The sequence below is a fragment of the Thunnus maccoyii genome, chromosome 17 (genome assembly GCF_910596095.1).
Source record: "Thunnus maccoyii chromosome 17, fThuMac1.1, whole genome shotgun sequence".
NCBI lineage: Eukaryota > Metazoa > Chordata > Actinopteri > Scombriformes > Scombridae > Thunnus > Thunnus maccoyii.
The window spans coordinates 8,435,847-8,459,874 of NC_056549.1; the positions used below are offsets into that span (position 1 = coordinate 8,435,847).

A 24,028-nucleotide genomic window follows, 5' to 3' on the forward strand; every position below is an offset into this window, starting at 1 on the left:
AAATGTAGAGTCATGAGTTAAGAATCACAACTAGAAGAGCTGAAACGAGAGGCTCTCTTCCGATGGGAACTTTTCAAATCCAGATTGGCTGATTTACTCATCATTACAAGATCCACATCGAACTCCACAAGAGGCCACCCCAAGGAGCAAGCAAGTATTTCTACAAAATCTTCATCAACTTGTTTAAACCCTAGTGCTTTCATAATTTGAAACCTCAATTGGCAATTCAGAACTAAGCTGTTCTACTATTGATTTGACTCGCTGCTTCTCAGGTAACAGTCATCTCATCTGTTTATCAGGTCTCTCATACCAGCTACACAATAGATAACTCTGCATCATTCTATTTGTATATGTGTATATGCTTAGTTATCCCATATTCATCCCTATCCCTCGATAGTTCAATAAACATTGTTGTTGTAAGTTATTGTATTTGTGTATTCCTATAAAAAAGAGATGAAGATCCCTGTATTCAGAATTCATGACTTTCAGATATAAGACTGATTAACTTAGTTTAATTATTTCTCCTGAAATTGAAGAGTGGTGCCCCCAATAATTTTAAGAGTGCAAAAGATTTAATTCCTACAAGTTTTTCTTGCATTTTTGATGGTCCGTCTTACAGGAGGTGGGCGATGCAATGCGCATTTTTGAAGAGGTGCACTGGCTCTGCAAAACATTGTTTGTTTATGTATCACCCCTCTGTTTTCTCCAAGATGCCCTTGTATGTAATTGGCAGGGCGCTCAGGTTTTTATTACTTGTAGGGCTGTAATGGGGGTGTGGGTGGGCAGTGGCGGAGAGGTGCCTGCGAGGGCTGCTGATGTTAGCAATGGGATGGAAATTACCTTTCATAACAGCAACAATCGCACCGAGATCTCCAGGAGATCATTAATATTCATGGAATGCAACACATCACGTACAAAACACAACACTGACTGGAGTGGTAAAAAAAAAAAAAAAAAAAATCATAAATTTACATGGAGAACATCAACATAGGTGGTGGGTGCAGATCCATACTGAGGTAACAGGCCGCTGTGTTTTTATTCTGGGAGAATTGCAGCTCACGAGTCGCAGCGAGGGCCAGGAGCAAGAGAGGACAACAGAGTACATGTTACTCTTCAGTGCTTAGATTTATATGTGAGTGTATCTAGCCGAGGGCCTTGTATCATGATTTCAGTGGCAGCGGTGCTCAGTACAACCTGATATGCTGGTCTGTCTGTAGGGTGAAGAAACGTGGGGAGAATTCAATAAGGCAAATACATAAAAAAATACATCATCTACTTGATATCATGTTGAACATTTTACATGTGGAGATTCCTGTCTCTCACTCACAGTTTTTTCTATCTCAGTCTTTCTGTCATTTTCTTCTTTGTTACTCTTTTTTTCTCTACTGTTTTGCAATTCTTGTCTTTCTAACCGTCCGTCTATCTCCGCAGAGGAAGACTCACTAGAGGCCTTTCTCAATCTCCATTCTTGTCTGTACTCATGTTCTTGTGGACTTGTGAAACATCATCAGTCATGGACAAAGTACTGTTCAGATTTCCCCCGACCACCCGTTTTTATTGAGGACGCTGTGGGAGCTGACTTCTGTAAAGTTCCAGCATTTATTTAGCATCATCATGATTCACAACTCACAACTGTTTTTATTTTTTTGTTCTGCATTGTGTCACCAAATTAGGTTTTGAGATTTCTATTAATGAAACTTTGCTCAGACATGTGTAGACCTGCTAGCTGGACAAGAACCCTTGTCATCTCGGGATCTAGCTGGTAAACTTTTGGTTAATTTAACGGTGGCATTGATGTCTCCATTTTGTTTTAAACACAAGATATGATTTATTTTGGAAGATATACAATAGATTTACAATAGCACTGCTTCTGTGTACTTTTGACTCTTTATATTCACAGATCTTGCCACAGTTCAATAAAAAGTTATAAATGAAATAAGAATAAACAGAGGCAGCATGGTGTGTGATATACATTTTGTTTTATATTGAATATACAGTTTATTACAGTGAAGATTACAGATATATCTGTTGACTGTATCTCTCTGAAAAAGCTAGTTAAAGGGTTGAGATTATTTTGTCACACAGCAGGTGTACAGTTATGATGAAGTATAATCACAGAGCCCAGCTGCTTGTGATATCAGCAGGAGCGCTGTTTTTGTTGTCGTTGCTGCAAATTTAGCTTATTGTGTCCTCCAGTTCCTGGTGTTCACTTCACTTAGGTGTCCCCTCATGAAGTGAAGTCTCTGTTTTGCTTTTTGACACAAAGAGATATAGCTTTATGGTGACAAAGAAGAAGAGCTCATAAGATAATTTTCAGCTAATGAAAATGGAACTAATAGGTTTTCACATGCTTGTGTATTTATCTGCAGTATGTGTGCTGATGTATGCAATGATGATAATGTGTAAACATAATTATTAATGCATTTTGAAGCCAAAATCAAATCTGTAATCTCTACTACTCTACTCTCTACCCTACTTACATGGCCACCATGGTCATCTGTGGCTCATTAAAAAAACAATTTGTAGCAATAGTTTATATCTTCAGACTATCTGCATTTCATATGACATCCCGTGACCTTTGTGCTCCGTCTAGCTAAGCCCTTCTTCGGTATTTTAATTGGAAATCCAAAGTCAATGTGTCAGGACCGCAACTCCCCCAACTCCAGCAATTAAAACTTCTAATGACAAATGATGTCCCATTGTACCTGAGAATCTCTCGTTTCAGAAGGTGTCGAGTCGTGATAATGTTATTTCACCTCACAGATCTCCAGAGTCATTTCACATGCGGATGTGAGGGCTTGAAGTTCTCTTTCATTACTTTTCAGTACACACTGCACTTAACTCAGCAAAACTCTTCACACCCAGCCTCATATTAGCATTTTGACCAGAGACAAAAGAGCAAGAATCACTGCTAGGTAATCATAACCAGTGTTGTGCAAGTTACTGAAAATTAGTAATTAGTTACAGTTACTAGTCTAAAAAGTAATTGAATTACTTTACCAATTACTGCATATAAAAGTATTTAGTTACTAGGAAGAGTAAGTTTTGCATTACTTTTAAATGTGTGCTTCAATTCTCCTATATTATTTTAGTGTTGCTGTGGCACAGTGTGGGACAAAACAACTGTCAAATTTTATTTATCGTTGTAGCCATTGTAACTATGATGGAAAGTGAGTAGTGGAACAATAAAACACAATAGATATGATTTGATAGGTCTATTTATTGTAGCCTTGACAGGCCTACAAACCATGCACTAGTATACAAGTCAGTTTTAATACTCTTTTAGCAGCGTAAAATGAAATAACAACTGTTCCTCAGACATTTGACAGTAATTTCTTATTGCAATAGGCCTGATAGGCCACCTGCACATAGACTAAAACTCACCAGTATATTTTTGTCCTTGATCTTGAGGAGGGAAAAATAATGTCCATATTTTCAGGACAGCAAGCTCACGTTGCCTTAAGTTAGTCTAATGCTGATTGATTGATTCACTTGCGCCACCATTAGATCATAAAATGGAAAATCTGAGGAATAGGCTGCATTCGTCTGCTATCTTCTGCAGTCGTCCACGATTTTTACGCAAGATAAAAGTAACGAATAATGAGCCCATTTAAATTTCAGTAATTTTAATTGCGTTATTTAATTTGAAAAAGTAAAGAGTTACATTTCTTCCAACACTGATGATAATGAAGGCATTTTAAGCATTAACACTGTATTTTGGCTAGCTCGACCGTCTCCAGGTCATTTTTGGTCCATCTCAGTGCAACTTTTGGGTCGTGATCTGCCTCCATTTGCAACACATGGCCCAGCCACCCTGTCGCTTCTGCCTAATTTCAGCAATGATGTTCTTCCTTTTGGTTTTTCTGTATAATTCTAAGGTTGAGATCTTGTTAGATGATGCAACATAACCTTCTTAACATCCATTGTGGAACACCTATATCTTTTTCATATCAGTTTTGGCCTCCCACCCGCATTCAGAACCGTACAGTAAGATGGATTTGATGTTGCTGGTATAGTAGACCTTTGTTTTTAGGTTTTTTAGGGAAAATACTCCTTCAGTTTTCTCCAATCGACTGCCTTGATGTCCCTTTGTGTTCGCAGTCATTGCTGGTAAAGCTGCCTTAATAAGTGAAATCCTCCACAAACTCACCAAAAAGTAGCTCATTTATTATATTGGGGTGGGGTTATGTATTATATGTATTATATGTGATTGTTTGTAATTCTGTCATGAGCACACTGAGGCAAATTCCTAACAGCTAAGTTGTATGGCAATAAAGTATTAAATCTTAAATCTTAATCTTAAATTAAAGCTGGTGCTGGAGGTGTTGTATTAATGTACATCATGTGAGATTTGGAGGTGTTGGTGTTGAGGCCTGTTTGCTTGTCAACATGTCATGTTTTGTCTTGTTTACTACATTAGTTCATGGCAAGGATGGTTAGATCATCTGCAAAGTCCAAATCTTTAAGCTGCCTATACAATGTCCACTGAATATCTTTTGAATTTATCTGTTGTGGTTTGGGACATGATCTAATTGATGAGGTGAGGAGGAAATGGACCACAGAGCAAATATAATCTAGTTTTATAGCACACTTATTAAGCCAAAAAACAAACCAAAAAACCCCCTGTTTCCTTTTTGCATTGCATTGAATGACAAAGTGTCCATCACAGCACACTAAAAAAACATATGAATTTATTATGCATACTGTCAGTCTACTAAATTTTGGCATTTTACCAGCGTGAACTCACGACATACTCAAAACGCGCATTAATTAGTATGTAATAGGGAACTTCACTGCGGAGCATCAGCAGTGTTTCTCTACTCCTTTCGGTTCAAACTGCAGTTACTGTGTTTAACTGAGCAGAGAGCGACTGTGTTGGTAGCCTGAGAGATTCTTCACTTCAAAGTCATGTCTGCTTAGTTCAGCACTCCAGCACCTGGTATACAGCTTTACTGCCTTATCACAGAAGAGAGATTTTCTCCTGAGTGTGTGTGTGTGTGATCCCATATCATAAAACATCCCAACTCCAGCCTGCTTCTCTGCAATGCTCTGAAGAGTGCTCCATTCACTGCAGTCAGAGGATACAAGTCCTATAATAATCTGTTATTTTACATATACACTTCTATTGATTATGCACGTTAATAGCTTCAACTTTGTTGTTTCACATTTGTGCTCTCACCTGCTGTGAGGTGATGAGTTAGAAGCAATGAAATCCTTCCAAAATCCATTTTGTTATTTGATAATTGGTGCATTTGGCACTAAGACCATTTTGTTAATCGTGGAAAATGTGCCTTAATTGAGATGCACTGTTTTCATCTATCACCATCATTTCATCTTATTGCTTTTTATGTATTACCCCATTGGTTTGTGTTCGCTGTCATGGGGCCAAATCTAAATTTTTAGTGTGAATACATGCTGCAAATCTTTTTCAAACTGAATTGTTTTTGGACTCTAACATGATTTCCCTTAAGAAGGAAAAGGTCCCCGCTGACTTTTATGCAGTAATTTTCAGCAAAGTGGCTCAGAATATAAATGACTACTGAATCCATGAAAAGGCATTATGCTAAGCCTGTTCAATACTGCTTGAGAAGAGGACACGAGAACAGGCTGAAATAGTGAACTCAAGGCTATTACCTGGTGTGTTCATGCTGCAGTGGCAAAAGAAAACAGAGGCTTCACGCTGCCAACTAGACAGCATGGACACTGACTGAGGTAGGAAGGTGTTATTTTTAAAATCTTCAATACATTTACTTTATTTTCACTGTACATATTAAAATAATGTAGTGATTCTCTATTGATTATATTTTTCTTTGCCCTTCAACTCTCCTGCAAAAAGGTCAGAAGTCATGATCAGATCAAAATGACTCTTCAAGTTTGATCACAAGTGGCATTTTACAGTACAATAATACAATGTTGTATGATGCTGACCAAAGCTATGCTATAAGAGCTGCCTGCTGCTGTCAGAAATGGGTTGATTAGAGCAGTGAGAGTGAACCAAAACAGTGAATTTACAGCCATAAAAAACCAGAACAATAAGCTGAAAGATGCTAAAATGCTCTGTAGAGATGTCAGGAACAGCAGGGTTGGCTTATTATTCTCTGTGTTTGTCACTACGAGTAACCCCTTTCACATTATGCATTTGATACATTGCTAATATAAAAATATTTATTTAGAATATTAATGCAGCTTTAAGGTCCAGATCAGTTCATTTGATATTGTGCATTAGTGATGCATATTCCCAAACACATTTTCAGTTAATCAAATTACCACAAACCAACTGACACACAGTGAATCTGGGACCTTTTGGGCCCCTGAAGGTCTGGGCCCCCAGAGGAGTTGCCTGCTTTAACACACAACAGTTTCATAAGGACTTTTTGCTCAATATAAAGTAGTTCCACATAAAAAAAAAAAAAAGATTACAGGGAGGTTTGTAGATCATCCAGAGTAACCAGAACATTGACATAGAAATATTTGGCAATTCATGCACTAATTAGTGCAATTAAAGGCCTCATCAGCACAACTGATTGTGTTTAATACATCATGGTGATTATGAGGAACATTAGGCAGCTCCAGTCCCCCTAGTTAATAAACACGACATGGCTCCAATGAACTGTAATGTGAGAAACACTTCATACTAGCTTGTAAGTTTAAATGTACTGAAAAAATTTTTGGCAATCAGTAACTGTAGGCTAAAAATATCTCAGCATCAGCCTTTAAAAATCCACACCGTTTGAACTGTGGTGCTGTTTAATTTTAGAAGCTGGTCCCAGCTCGGATCAAACACTGACGTGAGCTTTAGTTATCAGCATCCAACACGGTGTTTGTACGTTCTGACATTTGCTAGCATAGCCGGTATTTCCAACAACATCATTACTGATCATTAAAGACTCATCAGGCGAGGATGTGAATGTGTAACTAAAAGGAAATGTATGAGCGCAGCAGATAAGTTAATTCTTAATGAAGTTTGTCGTAAAGTATGCATACATTAGCCAGTGATGCAAATGGCATATGGGGTGCTTGCTGGAGGGCCTGAATGATTAATTGATTTTTTCGCACAAATTCCTTTGCTATTGATTACCATGAGTGCACTTTTAATTGAGTTGTCCCACGAGATATCCCTGCCTTAGTTTACATGTGTAATACGGGATCAGAGCAGTTTGCAATCTGCGCTCACATTTTTATCCAGATTAGTAACATCCCAGAAACACACATCAGATCAAATTTGCTCACTGTACATGTGTCAGGAAAAATTACTCATGCCAGGTATTTAAATCTTTTTAATGTGAAAATGGCAGAATGTCAGAATAAATCCACATAATGACAACGTATGAGATGAAGATGGGAGAAATCTATTTCCGTCCGGTTAGGAGAAGCCGTAACATTTAAATTCTGTTGACTTCCTTCAACTGATCTTTAATCTGAAGCTAAGACACTGATAAACACACACACACATCCCCTGGACTGCACTACAAATAAAGGAAGATGCTAAACCTAGCGGGCCTGCAGCAGACTGCCACCCACAGCACCAACTGATTCAGGGCGAGATGTGATGAAACGCTGGCCGGGGCAAACTCACCTGCTGCCAAAAGATGTGAACATGGACCAGAGGGATTTTATGCTTTGAGATGAAGGCAGGGAAGAAGTTTTCCTACTCTGCTGTCATAAATCTTCACTACCAGCGTGAACGCGGGCTGACTCATAATTTGCTTTGGGGTTCTCCCGGCTCTGCAACTAAATCTATACATACATGAGATGTATATGTGTGTGTGTGTGTGTCATCTGTGAAGCTATTTATCTCCACATTTTTGGAGTTGCTGGAAGAATCTGCTGCTTTTCTTATATGCTTCTACCCTTCAGGGCACTCTAATGTGGTCTGTTCCACTTAACACTGCAAATCTTATATGGGATTGCGGCACTGTTTCCAAAACACTGAGGTATCGTATCTCTATCATTGTATTGTCTGTGTATCCAAAGCCTGATCAGACTGTCAGACTTATCCCTCAACATATGAACCTGATACAGATGGACCTTTATTAGACGTTTGATGACACCACATTAAAATTCGTAAAAAGTTTAGGATGCTTAAAAAGGTGCAGCTAACCCATATGTTGGCATTTTGACATACATTCTGGCAATAGATTATATATTAAACCTAGTTTTACCTGGAAGATACACACACACAGGCTCTGTTAAAGTAAAGGACACTCTGGTTTCAAATAGCAATTTCTAACATTTAGCAATGTGTCATTATTCATACCTACATCTCCTCTAGCTGTTCAGATTCAGTATTGGTTTTTGAGTGATACTGTCCCCAAAGTGACGCTGTAAGAAGAAAACAGATTGCTTGGTCTTATAACTGAATAAAATAATAATATATAAGAAAGTTGTGCATGACCCAGAGGGTGAGGGGCGCAGATGGGAGAAGTTTGTAATTAGTTTTACACACATGCAAAGAGTAATGACTGTTAGCTACTCGGACATGCTGCAGGTCAGAAGGTGTAGTAGATTTATGCTGTCTCATTCCAAACTTTTTTCTCTTGAGAGAAGTGAGAAAAAAAATGCCTCAGAAAGACTGAACATTACACTTGGCGATAAGAAGAAGTATCATTATTTACACAGGCTGGATCGCTGCCTCTCTCCTCCCACCAAGGTGTTGTCCAGTTCATGGTGAGTCATCAGAATATCAAACCGACGGAGGCAGGAGAGAAAACGTGTATGACAGACGAAAATGCCACTTCACTGACGCCATGCTACGCCATCCAGCATTCGTCATCAAGAACACGCAGCCATAAATGTTGTGTTGGAAATATAACATACAGCACTTTAACCATCAGGTGTTTATAATCACTTTTTGGAAAATTATCCAAAGATAGTGATGGATTACTCCTCAATACCCTTCCAGGATTCATGTTGCGATGAAGTGTCAGCTTTTTCATATAAATAAATGTCTGTTTGCTACTCTCTTTCCCTGAGTGATAGCAGTGATTCAACTTTCAGCAACAGCCAGAACACGAAAATGAGCTGTCTGCGTGTTGTTCTTTACACCTTTAATAGAGGATCATCTTTCATCTGTTGCACAGAAAGTGATATGTTTTACAGAAATAATACAACTACTTCAACCTCCATTTTCATGCATCTTGTTTGGATTGCAGAGCTATCAGACATCAAAAAAGCAAAGTGTAAATGCATCCAAGAAGCACCCCAGGCAAACTGAAGTGTTTTAGCAATGGGATTACAATGTTAGCATGCTGATGTTCAGCAGTTAATGTATTTCAGTATAGGAAGTGAGTGTTTGCTAATTAGTACCAGACACAAAGTACAGAGGTGGATGGAAATGTCATTAGTACTGGATAAATTAACATTTTGATATTAGTGTCAGATTCAAATTTCATGGCAATCCATCCTATAGCTGCTGAGATGCTTCACTCTGAACCAAAAATGTCAACCTGCTGGTGGCGCAGCAGGAGATTTCCAGAATTATTAGGATTCATCGTCTGGGAATCATAAATGTCTGCACCAAGTTTGGTGCCAATCACTTGAGTAGATGTTGAGATATTTCACTTAATAAGTGAAAACTTTGATCTGGTGGTTGCACCAGAGGAAAATTCAAGGGATCACTAAATTAGGATTTGGCCTCTGGGCACCATGAATTTTGAAAAACATTTGTTGAGATATTTTTGGTTTGGACCTAAGGCCTAACCAGCATACGAGCACTGCCTTTCACAGCGGCAGAGTCATGTAGTCTTGATTATATATAAAACTCAAGTCAAATTTATTTATAGAGCACATTTAAAAACAACAAGAGGTGAGCAAACTGCTTTACAGAAAAAGATAAAAATACAGTAGAAGAATTTAAACAAAACAAAATAAATATATGCAAAATGTAACAGGCAAAATTAACAATTTTAATATGCTATAAAAAATGTTTTAAAAATTAGGGGGACTCAAGAGTGAGTCTATAAAGGTGGGTCCTTAGCTGGGATATAAAAGTTCTGATCGATGGGGTAGATCTGATGGTGAGGGGCAGACTGTTCCACAGTCTGGGAGCAGCGATGGAAAAAGCTCGGTCACCTTTTGATGTTGACTGGATCATTGGTGAAGGTGAAAAGTGAAACAGTGTAATACCTACGAAACCAGCTTCTTCTGCTCTGGGTATCTGCCCCTAAGTACTACAACAATTAGATCATGTAACTTCATTCTGTATTACAGACTGTTACTAATGTTACTTGATAAATGCAAAGAAATTATAGCGCAAGCCACCTAAATGGAGGCATGGCTGATTAATGACAAAAAAGCATAATATTTATTTGACTTAACATAACTTCTATCTTAAAATCCATATTTTTCAGCTTTCAACCAGCTTTCTCCGGTGAAGCATCCCAGTTGGCAGAAATGTATATACTGTTGTGTATTCACAACATCGTTATATCGAGTCCAATCCATGACTTCAGTCTAATTAGCCCACATCCATCTTTACTATCACTCCTCAGTGTATACTGCATAACGCAAACATAACAACCTTTAAGCACAAAAGCCCACACAGATACAGCCGCAGTACAAATTTGTAAATTGTTTGTGCCTCTACTGTGCATCCGTAACAGCTGCAGGAATAAATTAACTGTCAGCCATCCAAGATGAATGGCTGCTTTTTCCCAGATGGGGTGTGGGATCCATGGCAACAGCTTTACCACCTCTTAAAATGCTGTTGTGTTTTTGGGTATGATTTACTCATTTGGACTCTATCTTCCTGCCATTACAGTCTAATTAGGTTTTAACAAAATGTAACAAAATGTGCCCTATCCAACTGTACTGCTGCCAACATGCCTGTCATTTTCTCACCCGTGGATTAAAGTGTATTTGTTAGGTTGTTGGATCTGAATGTAACTGAGAGGGCTATTGTTTAAACCTTTTACAACAAAATGCTGAACGGGAGGAACTTCTTTTATTCCTACTATAACTTCCCATATTAAGGCTGTTTGTACTCACAGTGTAATGAGATGCTTTCAAAGGTAAAGCAGTCAAATGGCTTTATGTTATATATTCTAAGACATTGATTAATAAATCCCTGTAAAATGAGCTGCTCTTGTGTGTAAAAGGTAAAGACATTTGCTGATTTGTCTTGATTATATTGAGATGCTAAAATGCAAAACCTGGAGGGCATCCAAATGGACTGGGGACTTAAAAGGGTTTGGCCACAGACAGAAATGGGTGGAGTGAATGTTGAAGGACGGTAAAATATGTCTATACAGATAGGATGGAATGATAATGAGTTGACTATTCAAGGTAGGTGTTTTGAGATAAACAGATATTTTGATATTTTGGGAAACACAATTACTCACTTTTTTGGAGAAAGTTATATAAGAAGATTGATAGCACTCTTCTCCGCCTAGCACAATCCAATGTTTATGTGGCTTCACAGTGATGACAAAAATGCTGTTGCTCAGTGTAACTCCCCATAAATCCACACATTGTTGTTTTTACACTTCAGTTTGTGTGTTGACTATACAAATGAAATATGTTAATCAATGAGCTTTGAGGGGCTGACTAGGAGACAGATTTTTTTTAACTTTGGACAGCCGGATTAGCTGGTTTGCTAATGTTTCATGTTCTTCTCTTATTACATGTCTGAAATGAAACTGCCAGAGTGATAGCAGCAGTCATGTAAAGCCTATGAACTGTCAGTCGAAATCTTCCCACAGCAGTAAGTGTGCAAGGCAGAAAAAGCCCATTATCTCGAGTTTCCACTTCAGCTACTGCTGCTATAAAATATGTTCAGTGTTATCATGTCAGCTAAATTGACCCTCCAAACAGAGGTTAACTGGTGTTTTCTGATCTTATATTCTGGGTTTCAAGTGCTGTTGAATGCTCATAAAGTAAAAGTAATTTCATGCACTCCTCTGTGAGAACTTTCCAGTCTGCGGCTTGTGGAATAAACTTTGTAGAAATGCATGATACCGGGCAAATTGGCCATGAAATAAATCACGTCAAAAGCTGATTGTTTTACTATTTGTTTAAGAGTATTGAATTGACAAATGTGCTGCAAGGGCTTCATTCGGGGGATATTCTACGGTTTATAAACACAATTTGTGGACATATTGACATTTTTTTTCAGCATCCAAGTTGCATGCGGACTTCAAAATTACCCGTGCGATTTATAGACGAGTCAATCAGTCTGCAGAGCAAAATGCAGTACTTTATCCTCTTATTGCAGAGAAAGCTGAGAAAAGCTAGGGGATTTGGGTACGACCAAAAATTAATTAAATTATTCAACAAAATAGCAACAGGAGTCTCTAAACCCTCATCTCTACAGACAAAACCTTCACAAATGACTGATTTTCTCTGACCATCAGTGCCTTTCTTCCCCAACAAGTGCACCTCTGAGACTTTCTGTTAAGTGGAAAAGCTTATTTGCCTCGACTTCTGGCCAAAGATCAAAACCCAGAGATTCAAGGAGATTGTGTTTCCTTAGGATGGGCTGCAAGCTGACTGACGATCTTTTGCAGGCCCAGAGGGATTGATGGAAGAGAGCGATGAAGATAGAGGGAGCAGGAGGGGAACAGATCGATGGTTAGTCGACCCTAACAAACAGATCAAGAGGTGACCTCTTAGTACAAGCCAAGAATACCTCTGCAGCAAAGAAAGGAAAAAAAAAGAGAGAGAAAATAGAGCGAGAGAGAGGAAGAAAAGCCCACACAAAAGCCAGGATGTAATGAAGCAGGAAAGAGCTGACAAAGATCTTTAGACACTAAATCACTTCACATCTTTCCAAGGGTACCTTGAAATACTTTGATCAAGATTTTTCAGTGATCATTTCATGGCAACAATAACGTAAAGGTGGAGAGTTTTTAAACATCGGTGTGATACGAAGTTGAATTCTGAAAGAGTCCAAAAGACAAAATCCAAAAATTTCAACAAGTCCCCTGATCAAATCAACAAAATAAGGTCATTCGATTCCAAAATAACCCATATGAGCATTTTCTGATGAAGGTGTGTCCCTGCCTTCCAAAACCTTTTCAACTGAATGTTACTAAAATGATTCATATGTTTTCTGATCTGCCACTTGACTGATTAAGATGTGGTTCGCTTTAGGCAACTAAAATTACTTTTAAATAAAAATAAAATTTGGAAAAGATCATATTCATGGCTGAAAAGACCAATTTTGACCGTTGGTAGGTAATGGGATGCTAACAGTGATCTCCCTCTAAACTTGGTTAACTTACTATATTACGCTGGCTAGCTGGATTACTTGCCAACCAAACATTTAAGACAAGTATTTGTACCATCGACTTATAACTTGTCTGTAAACCGCACCTGTTTTGCGGAGCAGTTTAGAGCGTGGTTATATAAAAGTGAACAGTGCAAAGACTAGCTAGATAGCCTCCTCCGTTATCAACTCTGGCTACATTTAACATATAGTGGTCTATTTACCATTTGTCATTCTGAGTGTCTGAATGCTGTGTGTGTCAATGAATCCACTACTACCCTCAAAAATGTCACAGTGGGAAGATAAGTAGGGTCCATGGCGTGTACACTACTCTCTGCTAACAATTCCACAACGCTCCACATTACCGTTGCGCGTCTCTACAGCTGATTGTGAATGCACAAAATTAAGATGATTGTGAGTGATGAATGAGAGTTCAAAATCTCAATTTGCTGCTCACTACTGACTAAACTATTTAGTGCTTATTATACAGGAAGTAGTGAATGAGTAAATAAGGGAATGATGTCAGATACAGCTTCTGGCTCTCCGTTCCCTCAAAGGTAAAAAATGTCAAGACCGAATTTTGCTGTATTACACGCTGGTGTCTAAACAATGTTATATTACTTCTGACAGAAAATATTGACATGGCTGCAAGAGGTGGCTGTCAGGAAAGCTTAAACATCTACAGACATACTTTCCCAGTGTGTCCAAACCTTTGACTGGTACTGCAGGTGATTTCAACTGTTTGAACAAATGACTAATGTTGATGTTTTTTTGTGAAGACGTCATGAAATGTAGACAACAAAAATAAAATTTCCCCTTGTGGATCATCTAAATTCTGAATTACCTTCTTCTTTTCTCTCTCTGTCTGTTCTTCCATCTTCCTCAGAGCTCCAGGAGCTTTGCAGAAGACAGAGGTTAACAGCGTGCTGGCCTTCCTCTTCCACTAAATTATTTATCCAGCAACTGACAAGCTCATCAGTTAAATCAGGACAGGGACAAATCTGACATGACACTTTTACCTCATCTTCGGCCCCACCCAGAAACAAAACTTTGGCCTGAACAGGAAGTTTGTGGGCTGATACAGGCAACATGTTTACCTGTGTGACCAGGGCTCACTTCTTTGCTGTTTCTCCATGCTAGCTGAGTGACAGTTGAAATACGCACCTCTGGGCACGCTCCAGCCAATCCCTATTTCCCCAAGCCCCTGAGACTCTGCATTACCATGCGGCAGCAGCATAACTTCATTAAAGTTTTATTGTGTCTTGGAGCAAGCTTGACGGGAGCTCTAAGCTGCCTGCCTGCATGCCACTGCTGAGTGAAAGTACAAACGTTCTTCTCTCTGACTCACTCTTCTTCTCTTCCTGACTCTCTCCGTCTCTTTCTCTTCATCTCTTCCTCCTCTCTGGTCAAGCCGAGCGCTTGTTAAATAACATGCAGGCCCCCCTGAGATTTGCCTTTAAGTGTGTTGTTGAGCAGACGGACCAGAGGACTCACTTAGTCACTTATAGCTGTCTCTTCTGGTATTTGAGTCGCCATTAAGACGCAGGAGACAAATGTAAGGAACCATGAAGCAGGCAGTTGCCTCCATAGATCAAACTGAGATGGAATATGTGTTGTATTTGCCTTAAAATAAAGTCACCTGTGACGACATGTATATATGCAAAGCCATATTTTAGATTTAGATATTCATCTGATGCTTTTATCTCGTGTGACTTTCGCTGAGTACAACATTAGCACCACTGCAGCTTTTTCTGGAGCTTCCCAGCAGTGGGTGTGTATGCACCAAGTCAATCAGTCGATGGACTTGAAAGGATCCTTTTGTAAATGCAATCTTCAATCAATCGGGTTTGCTTGTGGCTGGATTTGTAGCACAGGATTTATATAGCTGCTCACACTCTGTGTACATTTGCTGCAAATGGGGTTTTGTTTCACCCACTGAATATCTTCTGAGTCAACAGCAGCTAGCGGGAGATTTTCGGGCAAAGCGTATTTCAGCAAACATTTTTATGAGATCAGATTTATTGTTTACAGTAATTTTGAACCAGATGTCAATATTTCTCTCCGCTGAAAGCGTTATTGTTGCACTCGCTCAGCTTTTGAAGCTGCAGTAAGTCAAGGATCAAGAGATTCACTGCTCTATTTTTAAGCGCTGATGAATCCATCACGGCATTCAATGTGAAGTTATTATTTTTTACTTGCTGCCAGTAAAGTTGGGAGTTGAAGTCTTTATTTTGTTATATTTTATTGATACCTGATGTGTTGATTTTACTGCTTTTCACAGCAATAAGCACTATTCTGCTAACAATTCTGCTACTTCTACCAGCACTGCAGTGATGACTGTGTTCAAAGTTCTGCTGGTTAACCTTGAATTAAATGACTAACATAGGGTAAACAATAAGGGCACAAGGCATTTCTTTTGATATTGCACTTCTGTCAGACATCTGCTCTCCCTCAGCGAAGATTACAGTGAAGTCCTGCAGAGGGTAAAGAAAGCCTTCAAAGAACGTTTTTGCTGAACAGGCCCCTCTGTTATCATGGCAGTGATATGCGACACCACTATCATTTCAGGCATTTTTGAAATACCTATAATAAAGGTGAAAACCGAAAAAATTGCTTATAACACATGGTTACTTTTGAAAAGGTTTTTTTTTTCAAAGTAGAATACATACGTAACAAAAATCCTTTTTTCATACCTGATCATTTTGAGCATCTCAAAACGTTTTGGAAATATTTTGACCTTTGAACTCCTCACACTATTAAATGTTCCTTACAGGAATATAAGCACATTCTACTGCTGCACTCATCTTCAAATTGGACGTTTAACAGTCTCAAAAGCTTTATAAAACATGTTTGGGATGCCTCTTTAAGTTATGACATTACTTTGTTGGAATAGTTTACAGCCATGCTAGGAGCGCTGTAAGTCTATACTTTGGCACAGTGGTGCATTGAGCTAAATGCTAATGTAAGCATGCTAACATGCATAATGATGGCATTAAATGAAAAATTAAGGGATCTCAGAAGTTATTAAAATTCATCCTGAGATTAACGCCCTCAAACAAATATCTCTATCAAATTTCGTTGCAATCCATCAACTTATTCAGACATTTCACTCAAAACCACCAACGTCATCGTCATGGTGGTGCTAGTGGAAAAGCCATAGGGATCATCAAACTCATTAGGATTCATCCACTGGGAACCATAAATGTCTGTACAGACATTTGTGTCAATCCATCCTGTACATGTTGAGATATGTCAGTGGATAAGTGAAAACTTTGACCTGCTGGTGGCGCTAGATGAAAGAGAAGGATATCAAAGTCAAGATTCATCGTCTGGGCGCTATGAATGAACATACTAAATTTTTTTCAGTCTGGATCAAAATGGTGGACCAACAGTGCCATTCTTCGAGCCACACTACAATAAAAATAATAAATATTTAAGTATCTGCATTATTTTTATATTTGTCTATTTAAAAAAAAAATCTGATTCTGTCTTTTCTTTCGGCTGTGGCACCAAGCTGTTTATTCCAGTCAAAGGGAGCAGTTTTGTCAAAGTATTGCCTGAAGGACACCAGATCAAAATGTCAGTGCCTTCAAAGGAACGTCCTCTTGAAGGTCCCATAGCTCACCAGATACTCAGTCCATAAAGTCAAGACTGTAATCACTAGAACACAGCTGTATTTCATGCCTGGTTTACACTGGTCACCAGGGAGAACATATGGAAATAATTAACATTACCAGTGATTACTCTGAGCCCACATTAACTGGTAAACAACATCCTATCAGAAACATCCTGTTGAAATTAGAAAGGCTCCCCTTGTAGGTTTTGTCCGTGTTTTAAAAGACAAACAGGCCAAAAAAAATCAACAAACCACACGGTGATCACTCTGAGCCCACATTAACTGGTAAACAACATCCTATCAAAACCATCCTGTTGAAATTAGAGGCGCTCCCTTTGCAGGTTTTGTCCACAGTTTCAGAGACAAACAGGCCAAAAAAAAAAAAAAAAAAAATCAACAAACCACACCGTGATCATTCAAATACTCAGTGGGGAAATAAAACATCCACTGCCAGGCTGTGGTTCAGCTCGGGCTCTTTTCCTCCCTGTGTCAACATGTAGTTTGATTTTGCTGAGAGAGAGTGAGAAAGAGAGAGAGATGCGGTGGCAGATAACGAGTGAAAGAGGGATAGAAAGTGAGACAAATACAGAGACAGAGGGACTGTTAATTAGAGGGTGTGACGTGTCCCCTGGATGTTGCGGTGGGGAAGGTTTGAGCCGAGTCTGTCACCTCGTTAATATTCAACATCCAAAGGGGCTAATTCTCAGACAGCAGCGGTGACAAGAGAGAATAAACCAGCGTCATCTTCCATAGATGAGTGATGGCTGTAGGAGGGGAGAGAGGAGGGAGGGAGGGTGGGAGGAGGTGCAGATGGGAGGTGGTGTGGCACATGGCCTGTTACCATGGCAATGAGTCTCATGTCGACCTGCAGAACATAAATTAATTCCAGTTTTTCTCATGGTTGGACATGAAAAATCCTCTCTCCTGCTCTCTCTCTGCGGCTCCTCTCAGTTGCTCAACTTTGTCGTCCCCAACCTTTCACCGGCTTTGTGAGGCGGACTTGATGCTGCCAAACAACAGAACAACGTTTTAAGATCTGCTGTTTACTGTACGCTGACAGTGTGATAACGCTTAGTCATAGCACTCATTTATATTCATACCGCTGTAACTTATGCTCATAGACACAAAGTAGGATCCTGTGCTGTTGGGAGAAACTAGTTTTGGCACTTGTTATAAACGTGCTGACATGATTTTCATTGCATAATACGCCCTGATTTGTCTGACAGGTTGGTGGCTGTGATTTACGGTGGTAAAAAAATGATGCCGATGTTGAGGAGATGAGAGATTTCTGCAGGTGACGAGCGAGAGAGAAGCGAGAGAAAGAGGGACAGAAAGACACACGATGTTGTAGACAGACAGTCCAGGATCCTTCAGTGTTCTCATCTTTGGTTGACAGAACTTCAGTTTCGCTGTAGTCTCACCACGTTTTATATGTTAATTTTGAACAAAACAAACACCTTTGCTAATTTCTCATTAGCAAATCTAATTAATGAATTTTAGTTGAGATACACATTAATTATGTCGCTAATGGTTTTACAAAAACAGCTGTTTCTACGTATACACTGACTTTGGGCCAGGTTGCTTGTTAAAAAAGCTCAAATTCTCAGCGTGAGGTGATGTAAAAGTGGGCTGAGTGGTATTGATCAGCAACACTGGTGAACCCCCAAGGTGCCTTAGCTGCTCAGTAGCATCATCTAACATTATGTCTGTCTCATTATCTCCATATGTTGTATCATTGTCATTGGGCTTTTGGACAAAGTTTAATAATGTTCTTTGGGGTGCTCTTTTCCTAAATGTAGCTGTGTGTCTGCACAATTAGCTAGCTGCTAGTGTTTAACTATACCAATCTAGAGCTTTGGTTTGCAGAACGACAGCATGGCAAGGGACTTTTGTTCTTCGAGTTTATGCTTTAGACAGTGTTTCTCTCCAGGCCTGATGCTACTTCAGGGGGGTACAAATTTAGACACAGCATGATTGCATATTAAGTAAATAGGAAGATGTTAGTGGGCTCAGACAGATGAAAATTCACTCATCGTGAACATAGCTGAAACTGTGCACATGTGAGTTGAGAATGTTTCAACTTGAGTGGAAAATTTGGGAGGAGAAACTGGGGAAAATAACAAGTTCCTTGTGAGTTCTGAGATCAGTCAGAGGCTGAGTGATCACACAAAAACAAAACCACTCCACACTTTACAATAGTTGGTTGCTGGATAGCTACAGTTCAGGTATGTCACACTCTGCCTGAACACCCCTAAAACAGCTATTATTGATATTTTTATAATACCAATGTATCAAATGACAATGTGTAATGATAGAGGCTGAGCTCATGGTGATGAACCTACAGAGAATTATCACCTTCACTGAGCTTTAGAGTGAGTTTCAGCTCATTCTTTAACTGTCTGGCCCAAAACTTTACTGTTTTAGTTTCTCTCCCAGTGCTCTCATAGCATCGTTTGTAGTCGCAGCAGGCAGCTGTTTTCAGAATTTAAAAAAAAGCTCTAAAAGCCCACTGTACACTGCCAGCTCAGCACCAAACTACAAACAGAAAGTCAGCGACTATCTGGTGGACAAAGCTAAAGGGCCAGATATTTCCCTCACAAGGTGATAGACGTAAAAAACAGAACTAAAGGAGGAGAGTGAATACTGGACTTAAATCACCAGGTGGACAGAAACATAACTTCAAAGGAATGATAATGTTGCTCTGTAGCTCCTGGAAGTGGAAATAAGCAACTGTTCACTAAAAGTTTGCAACATCAATTAAGACTTAAAGCTAAAGTTAGAAAACTAAAGTCCCCTGTTAGCAGTAAACTACAGATTACATGAAAGATTGTAACATGCAAGATGAACACTGATATTTATATCTGGCTATTTTCAGTTGGGTCTACAGTAAATCTCCCTGCCCAGAGGTGGTTATATGCTGCATAATTATGCACACTGTACACACTGCTACCCCTCTGGGTGTTTCTCTGTATTCCATCACTGTGTGGACTGCTACCACAGTGAGCGCTGAGTAGGGGGAGACACATATTGACTGTATCTGTGCACATGTAAGCACGGCAGCCTCTGCTGACTGGGGTCAAGGAGAGAGCAACTGATTTTTACATGCAGCCTGATTCTCGTGCCCTCCCAAGAGCTGGAAATGTCAGTCTAGTTTGGGAATAGGAGGCTGTTAGGAGCCATCAGCAAGCTCGAAGGTTTGTAGATTAAGGGCTGAGAAGATGAAACACATATCTAAATCTGTTTTATGCTGCTTACCATGATGTAACTCACGAGTTAGCCTGTGCATAAACCAAATTATGGTGTGTGCCGTCTATTTTCTTTACCTTCTTATATGGTATGTAAGAGCTTTCTTTGGCTGAGCATTGCATATAAGAGTTTTCACGTTTGTTGTGTAGGATCTGTATGCACAATATATTTGAAAACTGTGGTGCATCCTTGTGTGGTTGGACAACACCTGTGGAAGTGAACACTGTAGGTGGCAGATTTAAGAGGTGCTTTATCACACATGGACCTTGAAGGGAACAAAGGACAACCTTAAACTAGACCATGCCACAGCACAGACAGTATTTTACATTAGTGAAACAGTGCAGTGATTTGAAATGGTGTTCAGGTGAATTGTATCAGTCAATATTTGCCTTTTGGATATACTCTAATGTCACAGTCATTGCGTCGGTTCCCTATCTGCTAGAAGAGAGACTACAATATTATGAAAATGCATGATTTTGTGAAATGGGAAAATAGATAGTAGTTACCTGGATGTAACTCCAGTTCTATCAGTATGTGCGTAGCCCTCTAACGGGCTTCGCATTGGTTTACCCTCTGCAGCACCAACTCGGCACCCTGAGAAAAGATCTTTATACTCACCGCCCAACAGGCGGGAAGGAGGTATCCAGTGCCCTCCCCCTATAGCCTACAAGCCCCACGCATGCGCAGCTCATCTCCCTTTGGAAACTCTGCTGCAAAGGAACTGGGACCAGCTGGGCTTGTAGTTAGTGGGCTAGAACAGGAGTTACATCCTGGTAACTACTATTTCTATGTCCGACATGCTCCGCCCTCTAACGGGCTTCGCTATTGGTTAAAACCTGCAAAGGCCGCAGGGATAAGATGTACCCCAAGCTGGGACCGAACCAACACTAGTCCGAACCCACCCAAAAAACACCTTAGTCTGTTCCAGATGAGGTCCCAGACAGTGCACCAAGCACTGAATGAGACACTGAACCAACAGTCATGTCCCTGAGATATGACTGCACAAAGGTTGAGGTCGAGGACCAGGAGGCAGCCTGGCAGATGTCCTCCACGGAGACACCGTCATAACTCCTGCAGATAGCATCACAGATCCAGTGAGTGAGCTGCTGTACAGACAAACAGGCTCCCTGAGTCCGTCCGCCATGGCAAACGAATAGCTGGTTGGCCCTCCTGAAGGTCGCTGTGCGATCCATGTGCGTGCACAGGACACAAAGTGTGAAGACGCTCCTCCTCCCTGTCAGCATGAGGAGAGGGGAAGAAAGCGAATAACCTTTGACTTGAATGAGATGATGACCTTAGGCCTGAAGGCCGGATTTGGTCGAAGTTCCACCGACCCCCTATCATCATTGAAAGACAAGCAGGAAGGGTACACCGACAATGCACACAAGTCGCTCGCCCTCTTAGCCCATGCCAGGGCTAAGAGGAGCATCGTCTTGATTGACAGCCCCTCTAGGTCTGCCTGATCCACAGGTTCAAAAGGTGGACCCGCTAGGCCATCCAGCACTGTTTGGAGGTCCCACTGAGGAATCAAGCAATGAGTGGGAGGCCTCAGCCTATGGGCCCCTCGTAGGAAGGCGCCACAGAATCAGGCACAAGAGGATGGAGCCCCCTGCTTGACGCAGAGTCATGGGTAGGTCCAGTACCGGCCACTGGTCCAACACTGCTAGTTAAGGCAGGTCTGCGAACCACCTAGTGATTGGACTCTCCGGTGCCACGACTATCACTGACAGATGCTGCATCCAGTGAAGCAGTTGCATCATCAGTCACATCAGGACCGGCAGGCCAGAGGGCTACATTGGGTGGGCTACTTCGGGGGGGGGTGGGGGACTCAGTCATCCTCAGAGAAAAGACATTGATGTTCTGTTTTTTGCAAACAAGTTGGCCACAGGCCTCCCAAACCGTGAACCAAACCAGATCTGTGCAGCTAACTGCTTGTCCTGAGGAGGAAGCAGCTGGGTAGGCCTGGGATGGTCACTCATGGGCCGGAGGTCCGACCCGAACAGCGACTCAGAGGAGCGTTGAGGAGGGGGCATTGCTCGCGGTCCTTTGCATAGGCCAGAGGTGCCTCTGCCCGACCTGAGCGGTAGACATGGCGGTGGTGGCTTGGATGCCGAGGTGGTGCCTCCGACCAATGGCAAAGTCCATTAAAGGGCAGAGCACATACGACATAAAACTAGATTTTCTATCAAGTTTATGAAACAAACAGTTGCAATCTAGAAATCCCTCATTACCAAAATACACAAATATGTTGCTTTCATTTAATTTTCCAATCTTCTTATTTAGCATGTTCTTTATTTTAACGTCTGACCACAGAGAGCCAACCAGAGAGGCAGTAAAGTGAAAATGAGAAAGAAGAGATACAGGGGAGAGGCTACGTCCCACAATCACATTCACTTAACAGATTCTCGCGATTTGTTTTGCTGCATTGCAGCAGTGGTTCCCTCATGGCCCTTTCTCTGGAAAGGAGAGAGAGTAAGAAAAAAAAAGAAAAAGAAAACATGGCAGTCTAAATCTCAGTTCAACTCCTTGCTTTAAAGCACACACATTGCTCTCTAAGCGAGATTGATAGGGTGTTCGCATTCTGAAGAAATACAAATGTTGAGATAATCCTGGAGTTGTTTTTTTTTTTACTGTTTCTTTCTCTGACTGGGTTGCAAAAAAAGGCTGCTTTTTCAACTCATCTCTCCACTCTCATATCCTTTTATCTTCTCTGATCTTCTATCTCTCCAGTCCATAAAGCTTTCATTTATACATTCCTCATATTATTTCATCAGTAGCACTAATCCCTCTATTTTCTCTGGCATTGCATTACACTGGCCAGATCAAAGCAATTTATTAGTCTCTGTGCCAACACAGACATCAATTCCAAAAACATCAATATTATTCTGTGGAAGGTGTTGCCTGCTTCTTGATGGTTTAGATTTTTTTTTTTTTTTTTTTTCTGTGATAAATCAGCTAATCATTGTGAGGCGCCTAATTGAGGAGGCGTGATCCTGGGTCAGACTATTGACAATCCCTCCTGCAGAGGTCAAACCTTTTCACATCAGTACAGTCCTCATGACAGAAAACCCTACAGGGAAGTATGGGGAGAAAAAAAAAAAATGAAACTGAGGGGAATAGTTATTTTCTCCTGCATTCAGGGAAGAAACCTAGCCATCATGTTGATGAAAAGAAACAAATCACCACATTACGGGCCCTATTTTCACGTAGAGGCGCAGCTGAGGCTGTGTTTATGCAGATTAGGTGGCGCAGTGCAATTTTGGTGCTCATTTTGGCACGACATTGCGATTGTGATAAAACCTGCTCAGACCACTTCTTATCGCACACGCAGGTTTCGCAATTTTTGTGGCTTCAGTTTGCAGAGGTGCACACACACACACACAAACAAAACACCTTTCATTCATGTTAAGTTCGGCTCCTTTCAGTTTGCTACACGTTCTTTCATTTACTGCAGATTGACATTCAAAACACAATTTTATTTTTAAGGAAGATTCTTATCAATAATATCATCCACATGAGTGTAATACAGTGACTCAGAGTTCAGAAATATGTTGGAATACTGTTGGATGTCGTTTTCCACAACAACTCATAGAACATCAGATCTTTTACATGTTTATTAAACATCTGTAGTCGTCACACAGCATCATACGTGTATTTCATCTAGTCTCTGATTTGAGAGAGGGACTGTGCTTCAGCGTACACGTGGACGGCACAGCAGAGGAAACTTCATTAATTATTCAATCTTCCGACGTGATCAGGATCAACAGGATCGGTCAGGATCTACGGTAATTAATGTTCTGCATTTTCTAAACACCAGACTGGAAATCTGTTACTCACAGATTCCAAGTTTAGCAATAAAATAATTTGAAGTAATGCTGCTGTCTTCAGGATGCGTCCTGAGCTCCATCGAATCTGTCTGGACATTTTTATTACATAAAAGTTGGAACTCAGTTTAGATAATC

The 24,028-nt window shown here is 40.3% G+C and overlaps 1 protein-coding gene across 4 annotated transcripts in view; it reads right to left on the bottom strand.

Moving 5' to 3' along the window:
- The window catches only part of LOC121882592, a 63,604-nt gene that overhangs the window by 19,185 nt on the left and 20,391 nt on the right, over window positions 1–24,028 (bottom strand). The window contains exon 7 of one of the 4 annotated variants that reach the window (XM_042390939.1): window positions 17,638–17,826. The exons of the other annotated variants lie outside the window; for them this stretch is intronic. The gene's annotated coding sequence lies outside the window, so the exon portion shown is untranslated. Of the gene's footprint in view, window positions 1–17,637; window positions 17,827–24,028 lie in introns of those variants that run through there. 4 annotated transcript variants of the gene reach the window in all.